The sequence below is a fragment of the Marmota marmota genome, unplaced genomic scaffold (genome assembly GCF_001458135.2).
Source record: "Marmota marmota marmota unplaced genomic scaffold, marMar, whole genome shotgun sequence".
NCBI lineage: Eukaryota > Metazoa > Chordata > Mammalia > Rodentia > Sciuridae > Marmota > Marmota marmota.
Genome location: NW_025999962.1, coordinates 1,041,298 through 1,059,083, shown reverse-complemented (window position 1 = coordinate 1,059,083; position 17,786 = coordinate 1,041,298).

Here is a 17,786-nt window from a genome sequence, read left to right as displayed (position 1 = left end):
TCCCCCTGGGGAGAGAGATTAGCACTGGGCGGGACAGAGGAGGGGGCAGGAGGAGCAGTTGTCTGCAGAGGCCCCTCTGCCAGGGCAAAGGCAGCCTGGAATCACTCCCCTTCCCTCATTTGCATTTCTATGGTGTGTTTCATCCCCACACATCAAAGTTCCGGGCTCACCATCTCTCCTGTGGGGTTCAAATGGAAAATGTCATATCACAGTTCTCCTTCACGTCTAATTAGGAGAGCTGAATGTGAGGCTTGCCTGGCCTGAAAGCAAACAGGCCCGTCTCCTCCTGCCTGCTCCTGGGGGCACGGAGCGGGCTGCCTTCTGGCAGATTCAAAGGAGAGGAAGGCTCAGCGTGCTGGTGATCGGCATCGGGTCCACACACCCCGTCAGCTGTCAGGGCTTCGGGACAGCAGCGTGGGGCTGTTCACGCTGTGCCACTTGTTGAGACAGAAGAAGGGGTGGCCTGCGCCTGGACATCCATCCCGGAGCCTCCTGGACATGTATGTGGCCTCCTGCCGACTCTGGGGCAGATCCCAGTCGAACACCCTGGGAAGGAAGAGAAAGGGGAGGTGGCACTTGTTGAGCCCTGCCCCTGTTCCAATTGGTGGTTGTGGCCTTTGCTTAAAAACGAGTGTCCCGCAGGCCTGGCTTCATCAATCCCCTCACCAAGACCTGAGAGTTGAGTCAAATGGCCACGAGTGCTGAGCCTGCTCCCAGCCTGGGCTCCCAGGTGCCTCCTTCTTACCTGGGGACAGTGGTGGCCCAGTGGTAGAAGTGTTCTGAGGGCAACAACATCACCATCTTAGTCCATCGGACCTGCTTGACCGTCCAGGGCCGTCCTGTGAACAGCAGAGTGTGCTTCCCACAGTGAGGAAGCTCTGGGGCACTAGGACGGCTGGACACTGGGGGAGCCCTCTTCCAGAACACAGTCTCCTTCTCGTTGACTCTCTGAAGTCCCTTTGATAAGGATGCTACTCCCATTACAAGGAATCCACCCTGTGATCCCCTTCCAGCGGCCCCTCTCCCAACAGTCACTCGGGGTCAGGGCCCACATCTGACTTTTGGTGGAAGCAGCTCTCTGCCCCTCTTACCATCTACCCAGAGAGAGTGCTTGGGCCTTGAAGGAACCCACCCTTTGCCCACCACATCCCCACAAAAGGCCCTGGAAGGTCTCTGGCCACTGACACTGAGTGAATCCTGGACATGTGGCTTTCACAGTGTGTGCCCTAAGGATGAGAGAGTCTGAGGGCTGGAGTCCAGAGGCTGGAGATCTGGGGGCCAGGAGAGCACCCTGTGAAAATGGCATTCTCGTCTCTCCTGAGCCAAATCATCCTGCACCAGCCTTTGGTGACTCCTCTACCACCCGCTGAAATGTGTGTGAGGGCATCAGAGAAGGGAAGGTCAGGGACTCAGACACACTGAGGATAAGCAAGTGGCCACACTCCTGCTAGATCTGGGAGGAATCCCATCCACCACAGCAACTGGAGACAAGATTATGTTTAGGCAAATGACTCATGGCTTTTGCATGCCTTACCCTGGAAAGAGAGTGACCTCAACTCTATGGCCAGGGAGGACCAATGTCCTCCCTCTCCTAGATTCCTTTCCTAGATCTGACTTGTGTTCTGATATAGGGAAGGCACCTTGGGACTGGCCCTTTCACTTAGGCTGTGCTTTCTGAGGTGGGCAGGAGGGCAGATCCTGTTCCCATTTCCCTCATTCTTGACGTTTCCTGAGAACACCATGGAGGGATAGGGATCCCAGTAAGTCATTCTGCAAGAGGCCTCCACAATGAGGCAGAAGTCTAAAAATAAAGAAAAATACAGAAAGCAGAGCTGGACTGGAGGCTACAGGTTTTCATGTATCATAAGAGTTTGATCTAACAGAGAAAAAGACACTGGATAGTGAAAAATTCCATATTCACACATCCATCTATCCACTTATTCATCATTCATCCATTCGCCCACCCATCCTCCATCTATTCATCCATCCTCCATCTACCCATCATCCACCCATCATATACCCACCCATCCATCTATCCATCTGTCATCCATCCATCATCCATTCATCATACATTCATCATCATCCACCCATCATCCATCCATCATCCATCCATCATCCACCCATCATCCACCCATCATACGTCCATCATCCACCCATCATCCACCCATCATCCACCCATCATACGTCCATCATCCATCCATCGTCCACCCATCGTCCACCCATCTATCCTTCCCTTCATCCATTCATTTTTAGCAGTTGGGTGACAACAGAGCAAACAACTGAATTTCCAATGTGGAGATAGAGGAAATAAAGAAATAAGTACAACATAAAGGATGTTAAATGAAACACACACACACACACACACACACACACACAACCTGCTAGAGAGTAAAAGAAATGAAATGGAGTTAGAGATTTCCAGGGATGGGGTCATAGTGGTTTTTAATAGAGGCAATAATGGCTTAGGTCCATGGAGGGGCTGAGGGACTGCACAGGATTTGAGGAGATGGCCAGTGGCCAATACTGGAAAAGAAAGAAAGCAAAGCTTAGGAAAGCAAGGAGGGCAGTGACCGCTCCTGAGCTCTGGGCAGGGTGGGGTCCTGTTCCTCAGTTAAAGAGGTAGTGTCAGAGCAGGTTGGAAGTGGAAGGATGACTAGGATTTTGGACTTAAGGGTCCAGCACTACCTAGAGGTCACATTCCTGCTACAGTGGTCACTATGTGCTGTCCTAGTCATGGAACACACAACAAGCCCACAACACACTTGCTGGAAAAGGTCATTTTTAAGCATCCATCATCCATCCATCCATTCATCTATCCATCTATCCTTCTATCCACCCATGCATCCAACCATGAACCCATTCACCCATCCATACATATATCCAACCATCCTTCTATCCATCCATCCATACATACATACATACATCTGTCCAACAACCTATCCATCCATCCATCTGTCCATCCATCCATCCATCCATCCATTCATTTATCCATCCATCCATCCGTCCATCCATCCATCCATCCATTCATTCATCCATCCATCCATCTATCCACCTATCCTTTTATCCACCCATGCATCCAACCACAAACCCATCCACCCATCCATACATACATCCAACTATCCTTCTATCCATCCATCCATACATACATACACACTTATATACATACTACATACATATATCTATCCAACAACCTATCCATCCATCCATCCATCCATCCTTCGATCCATCCATCCATCCATCCATCCATCCATCCATCCATCCTATCCTTTATTGTTCCACCTGGGAACAATGATGGATACCTAAAAAACAAAGGAGGTGGGGATTTCTCCAAGGAGAATGGCTAAGAATTTACTTTTGAAAGTGATTCAGTGAAAGAAAATAATGAAAAAAATAGGCAATGTTTTCATGGCAAATACCCATGAGAAAAGAACATAGAGAGAGGGGAAGAGAGTGGCAGGGGCCTGGGGTCTTCCAGGGGTTCCCATCTGCTCTGGCCTTTTGCCCTCTGAGGTCCAGTGACGAGTTTGAGGAGGGGCAGTGCTGGCTTTGGCATTTTGAACCAAGAGTGGCAGGGGCCATTCACCACAGTTTGCTCCCCACAGGAGCTCTGCAGACCTGGAGGAGAGCGGGAAGGAGCCAGGGTTGGTGCACAGCCCTGTCCCTGGGAACGCTGAAAAGAAGTGAGAGCAGGAGATCCAGCCAGGTGTGAGGGAGACACGGCGCCAATGCCCGGGAGTCGGGGGATCCAAGCTGCGGCTCTCACACCGTGCTCTGAGCAGGAGGAGGTGGGTTCCAACCTGGGATTTGCCAAGTTAAAATAGAGAAAAAAATAAGGAAAACTAAAAGGATTAGATCATTACAAACAACATCCAAAATGGTAAGCAAAAAGGAGGAAAATAAAGACAAGTCGGTTAAACCAACGTGAGGAAAGAGGAAACAAACACCAACATGGCCCACGAGAATGGAAAGGGGAACGTGAACCCGGATTCCACGCCCTAGACACATGCAAAGGGAGGGGGGCCTTCCGGTGGACACGTTGGTCTCCACCTGGAGTAAAACACAAGGGAGTCCTCCCCAAAGCAGGTGTGCCCTGTGTGCCGTCCAGGAGTACCGGGGGACCTGGGATGTGGCCACTCGGGCAGCGGGGGGAGAGCGCATCTCCACCAGGACAAAACCAAACAGAAAGCTCAGGTTCTGCAGCACGAACCACCCATCACGGCACAGAGCAGCCTCTGACGCAGACACCACTGTGAGCCAAGAGGCTGGTTTAGCACAATGGCACGGTTGGCCCTGGAGGACAGAGCAGCAGCACTGAGCAATACCCCCTAGTGCTGGGCCCCCTAATGCTGGGTACCCTTGAGGCAGACACAGCAGATCCAAATGGCACCTCAAGACGCCATGAACCCATCATGGCCAACTGCCCCGTGCCACCAGGTGACTCACGGAGCAGACGGAAGGCCCAGTTCGCACACTCTGCCGCTTTCAAACAGCTCTGCGGGACTCAGCCACGCGGCTAGTTCACCATGGCTATGGCAGCCCTCATGGGGCACTGGAGAGCAGAATCTTCCTAACAGGTCACACGGCCTGCAAAGTAAATCACCAGGGGTGTCATTGACTCCTTGCAGAAGAAGCTCACAGCCCCTGACGCAGAAGACCCCGAGCGTGGTGAGCCTGCTGCATCAGGAGGCATGGGCAGGACCCCCCTCATGGCTCGGGAGAGTGCCCCTGAGCACAGGCGACACCTGTAAACTTGACCACCTTCCAAGTCCCAAAGAAGTCTCAGGAGTACTAAAAAAATCAATAAAGTACAGATCATGTTCTCTGACTGCAACTCGATAAAAATTCATTTCCAAATGATTTGTGGGCAAACGGAGATATGTGAATGGGAAAGAGAACATATTTGAAACTAAAAATGTAATGAAAATGCTACTTATCAAAGTGCGTGTGATGCTGTTAAAGTAGCACTTGAGAGAAAATTGATACCTTCAGAGTGACTGTTTCTGACAAGGGGAAAAATGGTAAAATTAATGACTGAGATGTCCTCCTCGAAAAATTAGGAAAAGAACAAGATAAAGCCAAAGAAAGGAGAGGGAGAAACCATTTTCATAAATAAGTGGACGTGAGTAGAAAACGGGTGGTGGAGTGACTGGGCAGCTCTTCCAGTCCAGCGCCTCTTCATCTGGGCCTTCTTCCTCCCGGGCTGTGGGACGGGACCTTCCTGTCTCCTGACCAGGGCCGGGCCTCACTAAACTCCAGCTGGGTCTGTGTGCCCTACACGCCCTGCTGTTAAGGGTCAAATTTGTCTCCCAGAAAGGACCGTGGAGTCCTAACCTGGAGCCCTGCGAAGGTGGCCTCCCCTGAGCCTCTAGCAGGGGAGGTCAAGCTGAAAGGAGGCCATCGGCCGGCTTCTGCCCATACGGCTGCTGTCCCCACAGAAGTGAAACTGGACACAGGCGTGCACAGAGTGCAGTGGTCATGCAAAGACCAGGCTCAGGATCTGACCCCACAGGATATGTGATGGCTTAAACCTCAAGAAGCTGGAGCAGGTCTGGCAATATCCTTCCCACGGTTTCGGGGAGTGGGCCTGCTGCCCCCAGCCCCATTCCCAGCCCCAGAGCAATGAGATGGTGCCGTTGGTGGCTCTGAGCCACCCAGTGTGGGGTGCTTTCTTTTCTTCAGCCCTGGAAACCCCCACACCTGCTGAGCACCTTCCTCCTCTCTCTGGGGCCAGGTGGACAGTGCTGGAGGCTCCACCCACCTCCTGCGGACTTGCAGGAGGACTGGACGTCCCTCCGCCCCTGGCCTGCTTCTCATCTTCCCTGGGTGCACCCTCTCCTAGCCGCTCACTGTGGCACCCTCCCCCTTCTGTCTCCCCACTGCAGGGTGAGGCCCCCGGAAGCCAGGGCTGGGCCTCCCCCATTTCCACATGATCCACGGTGTTCAGAGCCAGGGAGGGCCCCAGGAATGTTGGCCAATTGAATAATAAAATAAGTGAAAGGATACATATTTCTTAAAACTCACATTTTGGGAATAGAACCCAATAATCATAAAGAACATATGGCAGAATAAATGTCCAAAATTAGCTGACACGATTTATCACAATAAATAATGAGAAAGCACTCGGTAAACCAGATATTTCTGCAAAACCGTCATCAGAATGAAGAACCTGAAACCACAAGGAATAGACACATGGGGAGCCAGACACTGGAACAGGGCTCGGAAACAAGACTCAACGACTGAGAATTCTCAGGAAACCAGGGAAGGCCCTGAATTCAGCATGAGCACGAGATTCACCACTCCCATGGAGGACGAGGCTGAGGTTCACGGCACACGCAGAAATAAAGTCCAGTAGAAAAAAGAAGCGAGAGTGCATTTTGGGAAGTACAGACCTACTTTGAGACACATTCATAGATTAATTTTAAGTAATTCACTTTCCACTCCCTACCTGAAAAAGAAAATCTAACAAGAAAACTAATTCCCCCATGAAGAAGGAAGGAAGGAAGGAGGGAGGGAAGGAAGGAGGGAAGGAGGCAGCCTGTCTGCCCTGCTGTGCTGGGAGGGGATGGACAGAGCCGGCCAACCCTGCCCCCAGTTCTCCCTGCTCTGGCCAAGGAGGAGGTGCCCTTAGGAGTTTGAGGACACTCCCTCTGGCTGCAGCTGACCTGATGCCCAGAGTCCTGCCCTGGCCAGCAGGATGGGCCCTGGGGGCGTCCATCGTAGAGCTGAGGGTTCAGAGGAAGAAGGGTCCTCAGGTGCGCAGCAGGCGCCCCCTCCTCCTTCTCCTTGGGATTCAGGATCCCCGTTCCCTGTGGCTGGGAGTGAGCGCAGACATCAGCCCAGGGACCTGGGCTTGGACCTTCTCTTCCCACACTCAAGTTCTCTGAAAGCCTTTCAGTTAAGAAAACACCCACCCTCTGGGAAATCCCACTAACCAACCGAGGCGCCACAGGGTCTCACCTCTGTCAGGACCCAACGACATTTTGCCATTGTTACCGTGCGTCGGGGAAGGAGGCTTCTTCCAAATGCAGGCCTGGGCCACAGCCTCCCCGATACTCCAGTGGGCGAGGTTTGGGACCAAAGGCAGCCCTGCCACCCGGCAAAGTCTGGCTGAAGACCACTGTGGCGGGAGGGACCACAGGAAGGAGTTTGCTGACCCCGCCTGGGCTGGCGGCACATCCACAGAACCACACCGTTTGACTGTAAAAATGCATGCAGTGCTGACACTTGGTACAGTGGGTGGCACTCAAAGAGATCAAGGTGTCAGAAGCCAGCCACAGAAGGCGTGGATCTGTTCATGGGAAACGTCTGGAACACACAGACCTACCGAGGCCACAGTGGACCTGGGCTTGGTGAGGACAGAGTGTCCTGTCAGGTTTTGGGACAGTCACTCACAGGACTGGGGACCCTCGAGGGGTATCTGTTGTCCTGTGACATGTCTCCTGGTGGAGCTCTTAAGGCTTCTGGATCATTCCAGAAGGCTCCTTCAGAAGCAGGAGCAGACACACTGAGGGGTGTTGAGGTGTGTGTCCCTGGGCAGTTCCTCCCAGGACAGAGGTGGACCACCCGGCTGTTGGTGGCTGCGTTGCTGAGGTACCTTAGACTGGAGGAATCTCCCTGCCACTCGAACCGTGGACCCCAGGTGATTAGAAAGACCATGTCCACAGGCACTGGAAACGGAATCAACCCGAGTTGTGCTGAGGAACTGAACTAACCAGGCAGACGCTGGCCAGATCCCAGGCTGGGCACCAGGAGAGCAGTGTGACACGGGGTCAGGGCCACACGCAACCCAGTGAAGACAAAAAGTGTTTGCCTTTCTTTTTCAAATTATTTAAAGAAATGTACATTTTTAAAAAATGATTTTTTTGATGTCTATTTACCAGTCAGGAAGACAAATCTGGGATGAGGGTGCGTCAGGCAGTCAGGGCACGAGGGAGGCTCTCAGGTGTGGTGAGGTGTGCGTGCACTCAGACGGACACGCACCACAGCCTCCTGAGCAGGTACCAGAAGCAAAGTAGTGGCATTTGCCGAAGGCAGCCGAGGGCCCAGAGCAGAACGCTAAAGGTTCCTGAAAGAACGAGAGCCCAGTGCAGGGCCGCATAGAGGGCGGAGAGCGAGGCGGCTCAGCCTGAGCGCGTCTCCATCACACTGGAGTCCAACTGGGAGTCCACGGTCCTCACACCAGGTCCAAACCCAGGACCTGGCTCTTTGCTGTTGGGAGGGACATTTTAAGTGGAAAGACACAGATCATAGGAAAGTAAAAGGAGGGCGCTGTGGTTTAGGTATGAGCGTCCCCAGAAACTCAGGGTGAGATGATGCCAAGTTCCCAGGTGAGACAGTGGGACTGCGAGACGCTCGACAAATCAGTGCGTCGCTCCTCGTCTTAGTCAGCTTGTGTGCTGCTGTGACTAAAAGGTCTGACCCGAACAATCATAGAGGGGGACAGGTGTATTTGAGGGCTCTGGTTTCAGAGGTCTCAGGCCATAGGCAGACGGCCCCGCTCCTCAGGGCTCCAGGTGAGGCTGGACATCGTGGCGGAGGAGGGCGGCCGAGGGAGGCAGCTCGCGTGACCATCAGGAAGCAGAGACTCCGCAGCCGGGGTTCAGATACACACCCCCAACCACGTCCCCAGTGCCCACCTCCTCCCGCCCCACCCACCCTTCAGTTACACTCGGTGAGTCCCCATCGGGAGATCAATTCACTGACTTGGTTAAGGCTCCACAACCGGTCACTTCCCCTCTGACCTTTCTTGCATGGCCTCACACGTGAGCTTTTGGGGGACACCTCACATCCAAACCTGAAGATCCCTGATAGGGATTAGCGGGGCAGGCAGGTAGGAAGTGGCTGCCATTGGGGGCGTGCCTGTGGGGCTTATCGCTTATCCCACTGAGTGGAGACTCTCTACTCCCTGAGCTCTTTCCTCTTCCACACGCTTCCGCCATGACGTCCTGCCTCCCCTCAGGCCCAGAACAATGGAGCCAACCCTCGATGGACTGAACCTCGGGAATCATGAGCCAAATAAACTCTTCCTCCTCTAAAATGGTTCTTGGCGTGCCCCTGGGTCAGGCGAGAACAGTGGGAAAGACATGATGTGAAAGCCAGAAGCCAAAGACCCGCGTGGCTCCTCTCGTGTCCCTCGGCAGAGCCCCAGGAGAAGGGCACGCGGGCGGAAGGGCCCTTCACCAGGAACTGCCGAGTTCACCAAGAGTGAGACCCAGGAACCGAGACACGAGCACACCCGTGTCACTAGTGCCCCTGGCAAGAAAGCTTCAGCGTGAGTAAAGGAAATCGGTGGATTTCAGCGAGGAACAGTGACTCAGAGGTTGGAGACCAGATACCCCCCCTCACAGCCCCACGAGAGCAAAAGACCAGGGAGAGAAACGGTGAGGACGCGGAAGACCTGGAGCCCACGGTGGGCGGCCTCGCCCTGCTGTACTACAGGGCAGACGCAGCAGGTGCAGAGCTCGCCTGTCTCCAGGGAACCTGGTGCACTCACCCCAGCAGGCACTACGCAGCCCCGTGACAAGCCACAGAGAAATTCAGCAGATGCAAGTCACTCAGCGTCTTCTGATGGAACCAATTAAGTCAACATCTGCAGTGATAATATACCCGGAAAATTAGCAAATAGCGTTAAGCTGACAATCCCCCTCGTTGATTATAAATTGAAAGCAAAATCCCAGCAATTTTTTTTTTAATAGAAATTGACAGGTTGAAAGCAAAGTATGTGCAGAAATGTAAAGGTCCTAATATAGCTGGCAAAATTTTGAAAAGAAAAAACAGTGGAGCATTTATACTCTCTTGTTTCCAAATGTGATGTGAAACTCTGGTGCTCGAGGCAGCACCAGGTCATCTCACAGGGAGACCCGTGGACGAAGGCGACGGCACCGGGGCAGGAAGCCGTTTGTTTAGGGATTGCTGGCAAAGGTGCTCTTGTATGAGTTCATTTCATTAACTCCAACATCGCTGGGATTAGTGTTGGTGTTTACTAAGAAGGAAATCAGAGCCTTTTCCCCACTGCATTAAGCAATTATCTGAGAGCACCTCAGTGCAAAATCCAACCTTTCACAAAACTGTGCGGATTTAATTGTAAAGCACCACCTTTTCTAATTAGAGAAATGTGCATTTACGTGAAAACTTGGGAAAGCGTGATAAGGACAATGACACTGGTGTCACCTGGTGTCACCTGTAGTGGACTCACATCACCCCTGAGAGGGCAGCTTCCTGGCTCCTCCCTGCCCTCAGGCACCGCGGAGGGGGAGCAGGGAGGGGGTGCTCTGCTCTGTGCAGCCATCAAAGGGAGGTCCTGCTTCTGGTGACGCTGCCATCCTGCTGCCACGGGGCTTCCCTCTGGATTCTCTTTACCTGCTGGAGATGGGGGGAAAGAAGGAGGCCTGGGTCACAAGCATCTGGGGTCCCACCAAAACAGTGCACGCCCCTCTATCCCACTCCCTGGGCGGCATCCGTCAGACGTGGCACACGGCACATGGCACATGCCCCAGCACTGCTGTGAGCAGGAGTGTCCCCTGCCAGGTTTTCTGTCCCACGGGAGCCCTCTGAGACAGGAGCCCCTGTGCCACACAGGGATGGACACTTTGCCAGGGCCGGGGATGGGGGCATAGGAGACTTGAGACTCAGGGCGGACCCTGTGCCTGATTGGACTGGGGCTGGCACAGAAGGAGAGGACCCCAGGGAGAGCATGAGGACTTCAGTGTGGACACCTGGGAGGGACCCCAGGACAGCCCCTCCGACACCCTCACAGTGGACCTGCAGGAAGGAGCGCACGCTGTGATGTGGATAGGTGTCCCCAAAGGCCCATGTGCTGAGGGCTTGGTGTCCAGCCTGTGGAGCTGCTGGGAGGGGGAGCTTTACCAGGTGGGGCCTGGTTGGAGACCCCCAAGCTTCTAACTTGATCATCTCAGGTGCTTTACTGCAGGAACAGAAAGCTCCTGTCGGGCTGCCTGGGCCCCTCTGCCTGCTCTGCTCCCAGTGGCTGGGAACCATGCCTGGGCACGCTGCATGGCCTTCAGTAAATTTGAGGTGGGGACCATCCTGCTGCCTGTTAGGATCAGGAGGTTCAGTGGTCTGAACAAGGTGAATTGACCCTGAGCCTGGCGCCTGGTCAGGTTCACCGTCTCTGTTGTAAGGTAGCTGGGCTGACTGCCCCCTCCCATGCCAGGCTCTGTGCCTTGGCGTCCCCTTCCAGCTGCCCAGGGTGCCCTCTCCTCTCCCTTCCCATTTCTAAGTCATCCCTCAGCATCCTGCAGCACACAGCCAGTTCCAGGTCCCCAGTGCATGCAGGCTGCTCCCCACCCTTGGATACCTGGAGCTCCCCAGGCACCTGGAGGTTGGGGCTCCAAGTCTCAGCACAAGGAGACACTGGGTGAGAAGCAGAGGCAGGAGGGGCACTGGGAGGCCTTCCTGGGGTCCATAGTGTCCCAGCAGGCCTGGGACTGACACAGCCTCAGCACCCAGAAGGCTGCCAGCTCCCTAGTCCTGAGACAAACCTCGACAGAGAAGACAGCAGGCTGGGCACAGAGGGAGAGGACCCCCTCCAAGATGCTGTCCTGCCACCATGTGAGAGGCAGTGTTCCCAATGTTCCCAGCACATTTGGCTTGTTTATCGCCATAAAAACAAGTTAAATACTTCAAGACGGGACGTGTTGTCCCGAGAGACTGATTCGAAATTTATTTGCATGTAAAAATAACTGGGCAATAACAATTTCCTCCTTGAATCTTTCTCATCTGGTGGGAAATAAAGTTGTTCTGTTATAATCAAGATTGTATTTTTGTATTTGTGACTTCCAGGAGGCACCAGCCGTGTGGTGTGCAATTTCTTGGAGAAAATCAACAGATAAATCATGGGAAAAAAATAGTCATCCATTCCCGAGTCCTCGTATGACACTTGGTGAGGTTGGCAGGGGCAGCTGCCAGCCCCCACTTCACTTCTGTGCTTCTACCTGCCCACTGACTCGTCTCCAAGAGGCCAGGGAGACTGAGCAGGTCAGGAGCTCTGCTCACTGTGAGGACAGCCCCGCCTTGGTGCAGGGATACTCCTCTGGACCCCTGGAGGGGACAGATGGCCTGGACCAGGCAGCTCCTCTCAGCCTGTGCTGTCCAGCAGTTGTAATGGCCACAGTGGCTGAAGGTGCAGAAAGCACCAGCCACTCCCAGCCCCGCACACCAGGGGACTCTGGAGGGATGATGGAGACGGGCTCTTGCCTCCTGAAGGTTGCCAGCCGCACCACCCAGGAACAAGCCACCCCCTCTAGAGAATTTGGCTCCTTCTTCAAAATCAAAATGGCTCACGGTTCCAGTAACAAGCAGTCCACATTCAGTGGCCCAGCATCTAGCACCCTCTGCTGACTGGCTACTTGACCTTTGCAACCTGCCCCTGACCAAGCTCACCTGCGGCAGGATGGCCCTAGGGCATGCACAGGGTCCTCCAAACACCAAGGAGTCCAGCGCACCTCTCAAGTTCAAGCAGAGCAAACCGAGCTTCCATTTCTAGTGCTCAGAGGCACGAGCGTCCCAGGAGGCGCGTACAAGCTGTGGGTCCCAGGAGGACCGGTCCTCGCCCTATGTGTCTCCAACACCTCTCACTCCAGACACCTCAGGAGGTTTATTAAATGGTGACTTGTAGGAAAAGTTCCAGTCTAATGAGAAGCTGTCCCTTCCTCTACCTGATGAGACACACTCACCCAGGGAGAAAGAAGGACAGCCAGACACGCACTGTGCCCACGAATCTCACTCAAAAGGGACCCCGTGGCTGGTCAGCTGCCACCAGGTACAGAGGAAGGGGGACCCTGGGCACTTTAAGTTCAGCAGCTGAGCCCATCAGACGGTCAGAGAATGGATTTTTTCTTGGTGGGGGGAACAGGGAATCCGGAGGAGGAAGGCCTGGCTCTGGCCATCACGGCACCTGAGAGGAGACGCGCTCCTCCGTGGGGCCTGCGTGTTCAGACCCGTGTGCGCCGACTTACGTGATCCTTGGCTACGATGGCACGTCTGGGGAGTCTCTCTTTTGTGAGCATGTGCCATGGGTGCACAGGAGTTTCTGCTCTGTCCTCTGCTTCTGTGCCCAGGGCTCTGACTGTCAGCTCCTGCCTCCAGGACTCTGAGATCCCTGGGGACTCCCACCCCTGTGGGAAGCAACAACGAGGACACCACAGAGGTGGGAGCTCCTGCCCTTCTCTGTCACCTCCCAGACCCCCGTGGATGCCATGAGAGACAGCCTGACACCTGCAGGGGTCAGAGACACCTGGAGCAGGGCCACACCGGACACCAGCCACCGCCAGGCCCTGGGGTGACCCGTACCTGTGTGCACCTTGAGCCCAGATGGACGGACACTGCCAGCAGCAGAGCCATGTGGCCGGCATAAGCACCGCAGGGGATGGTCAAGGCTGCTTCCTCGAGACGGCGTTTGTGGAGCTGGTATTTCTATGGGACTGCGCAGGAGTGGAGGCTTTCCTGTCCTCTACCCAGAAGACCCGCAGCTCCTCCCCCGGGCAGAGGACAATAGAAATGGAGCACTTCAGGAGTCCCCTGTGGGCAGACTCAGTTCCTGTCCAGAACCGTGGCTTGCGCACCCTGCCTGTGGGGTACCTGGCTGCACAGCGGGAGGGGACAGTGCATGACCCTGGAAGGGGGCTCCCCTGGAAGGCACAGAGGACAGGAGCCGCTGCTCCCAGCATGCACAAGGGAGGGGCTGACCCCTGCCTCCTGGGAGCTCGCCCATCCATCGCTGCCCACTGTGGGGACTCCGCTGGACGTCACAGGGCAGTGCCCAGCCCATTCACCTTGCCAACTTCCAGGAGCCCTTTCCCCACCCACCTGCGCTTCCCAGGGTGGGGAAGGTCGGGAAGCACTCGCAATGTTCCCCTGACGCAGGCCCAGAATTCAGCCCGAGCGCAGTGAGCCCAGAGCCAAGGCAGCGTGATCACCCCACCCGCAGGCGGGGAGCCAGGTCGCCTCTCTGATCCCCTTGATGTGGGCCCAAGCTTCTGGGTCCTCTGCCAGCACCATGGGCTGTGTGTCCCCCTCGTGTGCACGGTGGGCTATCAGAGCTGCCTCCTCCCTTCCTCCCAAGGCTCGTGTGGTCTAGACACGCTGTGGCCCCTGGGGGCCTCCTTCTCCTGTCCACTCTGGTGCATTCTTGGAGGACAGTGTCCAACCCTCCCTTCAGCTCAGATCTGATACAGATCTGGCCACCAAGAGAGAGCTGGGGACCTGAATTTCCAGGTTGATCTGATGGGCCTAGTGAGGTGAGACCCCTAGGGTGGCCGGGTCACCCTTTACCCTTGGTCGGTGCTTCTATTGGGAGCAGATAAGAAGACTCACGGGTTTGTTTATTTCCTTCCTAGCAGCCGACAGGCACCTGCACCTTCTGGTGTGTAAGAGAAGTTCGCCCATTTTCCAGGAAGTCTGTCAACAGTTGCCAAACAAAGGTGAAGTGGGTCAAGTTGTGCCCCCCAAAATATAAGGTACCTCCCCGAGACTCATCGACGCTCAGTGGTATGATGTGAAACAGTGAAGTCAGGTCTCCAGACGCTGGCGGGTCCCTAAACCAACAGCAGGGTCCTCGTAGGAGAAACCAGAGGCAGATTTGAGTCTCTGACACACAGGACAGGAGGCCATGGGAGGAGTCAGAGGCCGGGCGTCCTCCAGTTAGGGAGCGTTTAGAGCCTCCCCGGTGGGAGAGGCAGGTCCCGGGGAGCGGACGTGCCTGCCTTAGACTGGTGGCCTCCATGGAGAAATGTCCACTGCTTCAGGGCCCCAGCCTGTAGCGACTGGCCAGAGCAGGCCTAGGAAACAGACACTTTAGGTGTCATTTAAAGTTGGACGACACTCACTCGAGGTCAATGGGAGGCAAGACGCAGGAGAACCGAGCGCATCCTGCTCTCAGGCCCTGAAGGTCTTTCCTCGCTGCTGTGTGTGGGGACAGCGCTCTCTGGCTTCTCGCCCCTCAGCACTCAGTGAAGGCCTGGGATTGAAGTGGGCCGTGGGACGCCTGCGCTGTTCACCCCTGGGCAGTGTCCACAAATGACATAACAAAGACACACCACCAGTGGTGCCCAGTGAGGGGGGATGGACGGACGCCGGGTCTCGCACTGTCTCTGTTCTGCGTAGATTCGTGAGGAAACGCCCATCCAGGGCTGGGAGCCTGGCTGCATGCAGAGGGCGTCCCGGGTCCCCCACCCGCAGGCACACCCAGTACAGTCTCCGTGTTTCGTCTGGCGTCTGCATTGGCCGTAGACCCTACGTGAGATGTGTGTAAATGTGTACATTTTATGCATGATACATAAATTTTGTTTATTTTCGTAGACAAAAATACCAACCAAGCTCCATGTAGGAGCTGGATTTATTCAATTCCAGCTGTAGGTTGGCCGCATACATGAGACCCGCAGAAACCCACAAGAACATTCTGTGAGCCACAGCTGGCCGTGTGGAATTTACGATGAGGAGTAGGAGATGTTGGTTGTTATTTGCATGCTAGGTATCAGTAAATTTAGAGTAAATGTGTCTGAAGGCGGAGGTCTCAGGGCTGGGCACAAGCCCTCACTGTGGGAGCTCAGAAGCCTAACGCTCCTTGGGATTTGGGAGATGAAGTAGCCCAGCTTCTGGGCGGTGGAGGCAGGAGAGGTTTTATTGGGTATCCCTGGCCAGGTGTTCACACCATGTCCCCTGATGGCCGGCGTGGCCTGGACGTGTCCCCATGCCATGCATTGACAAGTGGGCTAGAGGGGACGGGGATATCTTTCTGAAGGGCTGGAGCACAGCTCCCTCAGGCCACCAAGGGACCAGACCCCAGGGATCTCAACAGCAGCCATCCTCCCAGTAGGCCACCAGAGCCACCAGCGTCCCCCTCCTCCACCCACCCGCCGTGCTGCTGCGGCCGATGACTCTCCCTAGGAAGGAGGGCTAAGTGGGTGGAGGCTCAAGTGTTTCCCTTAAAGCCCTGGAAGGCAGAGGAGCAGGCAGCGCGGAGGCACAGGGGGCCGTCAAAGTGCACAACTGGTCTTCTTGAGGGATGCTCAGGAGCACTGGCAGCGTCGAGCAGGGTGGAGGAATAGCTTCACTGGCTCTCCTAGCCCATGCTTATTGGCAGAGACCCGGGGCCTGGCTCTGCACGTGGGCCCGTGTCCTGTCTGTGCAGGCAGAACCTTGGCCTGATCTCTGTTGGGAGCCAGGGCCAAGGCCAAGGCCAGATGCTGGCTGCACCATGTCCACATGCCCAGCTGGTCTGCAGCCTCCAGACCAGAGGGCAAGCACCCAGCTGCCTGGAACCCCCTGATCCACCCGCCATCCCAGCCAGGGGTGATGGTGCCCCCCCCCCCCAGCACAGCTGGCCTTGAAGGGCACACCTCACCCCTCTGGCTCCGTCCTGGCACTTCTGATTCCTAGGCTCCTGTTCTGCACTTTCTGACTAGTTCTGGTGCGTCCCTTGGCTTCACGTCGGCAGCGTGTCCTCCAAGAAGCCCACGTGAGTAATCCCAGCTGCGCTTGGTCGGTTTTTCCCACAGCTCTCCCAAATTTGCCAACCACAACATTTAAATGCTGTCTCAGAGTCGCCGTCTGCGGTCCATCTTCCCAGTCCCCAGCTCCTGCGAGTGAGGGCTGGGCAGATGCCCACCCGTATCTCAACCCAGAGGCTGTCCCCCAGCAGGGGCCCTGCAAGTTCTGTTGTAATGATAACAACAAGTCAATATGTAGAAATAAGCCTTAAAAACAGGGACCCCACAGATCCAAATAAATTTCAAGAAGATATAAATCAAAGTAAGAAGGGGCTTCCAGAGTGTGAGTTAGCCTCAAAGGACCCAAGAGCCATAATAGCTTTTTTATCTACATTAAATATAGCCGGCTGGAGAGACTTTGCTTCCAAAAAGGAGACTTGGGACAAATTCGTCTCTAATTTTGGTTCCTGAAAAATAAATTAAGGCAATTATTATCTCAAGATTGCCATTCGGTATCCACCTATCTTCTTTAGACTCCACATTAATACAACCTGCACTGAGGACATTTTAAAAGTCACCAAGGACAGCAATTTCCTCCTGATTATGTTTGATGCATGAAACCTGAAATCTGAGTCACACTCCTCAGAGGAGCAGGCAGTGGGTCATGGTCCAGGGACATGGCAGGCCCTGGCGTTGGACCGGAAGCAGGGTGCTGCCCAGCATCAGCCAGGGCCGCCCAGGCGCACTTGGGGACAAACACTGGGATGGTCAGCGTCCACTGTTGTGACCAGAACACCTGACAGGAGCCTCTTATGGCAGGAGAGTGTCTTTGGAATCGCGGTTTCCACATTTTCAGACGACGGCCACTTGTGTGCGTCCCTTGCTTGGGGTCTGAGGTGAGGCAGAATTCATGGTGGAAGGTTGTGGTGGAGGGTAGCTGCTCACCTCCCGCAGCCAGGAAGTGGGGAGAGAGCCAGGGAGAGGGAGGGAAGGGCAGGGACAAGGTACAGTCCCCAAGGCACGCCCCAGAGACCCCCTCCTCTAGCCATGCTCACGTGTCCAGTTACTTCCCGCTCCAAGTACTCACCTTCAAGTTGATTAATGCACCGGTGAGGGCAGAGCCTCATGGTCCAGCGCTTCCTACGGCCCCACCTCTGGACGCAGCTGCCTTGGGGACCACGCCTTGACGCCTGGGCCTTTTGGGGTGATCCGGGTCCAGTCCTCAGACCCCGAGCGCTCTTCCTCATCCTGGTGCTTCCTTAGTTACGTCCCACCCTGTTCCAGGATGGGACACTGGGAGCGAAGCAAGGCCCGAGTGTGGCCTGGGGGAGACGACTG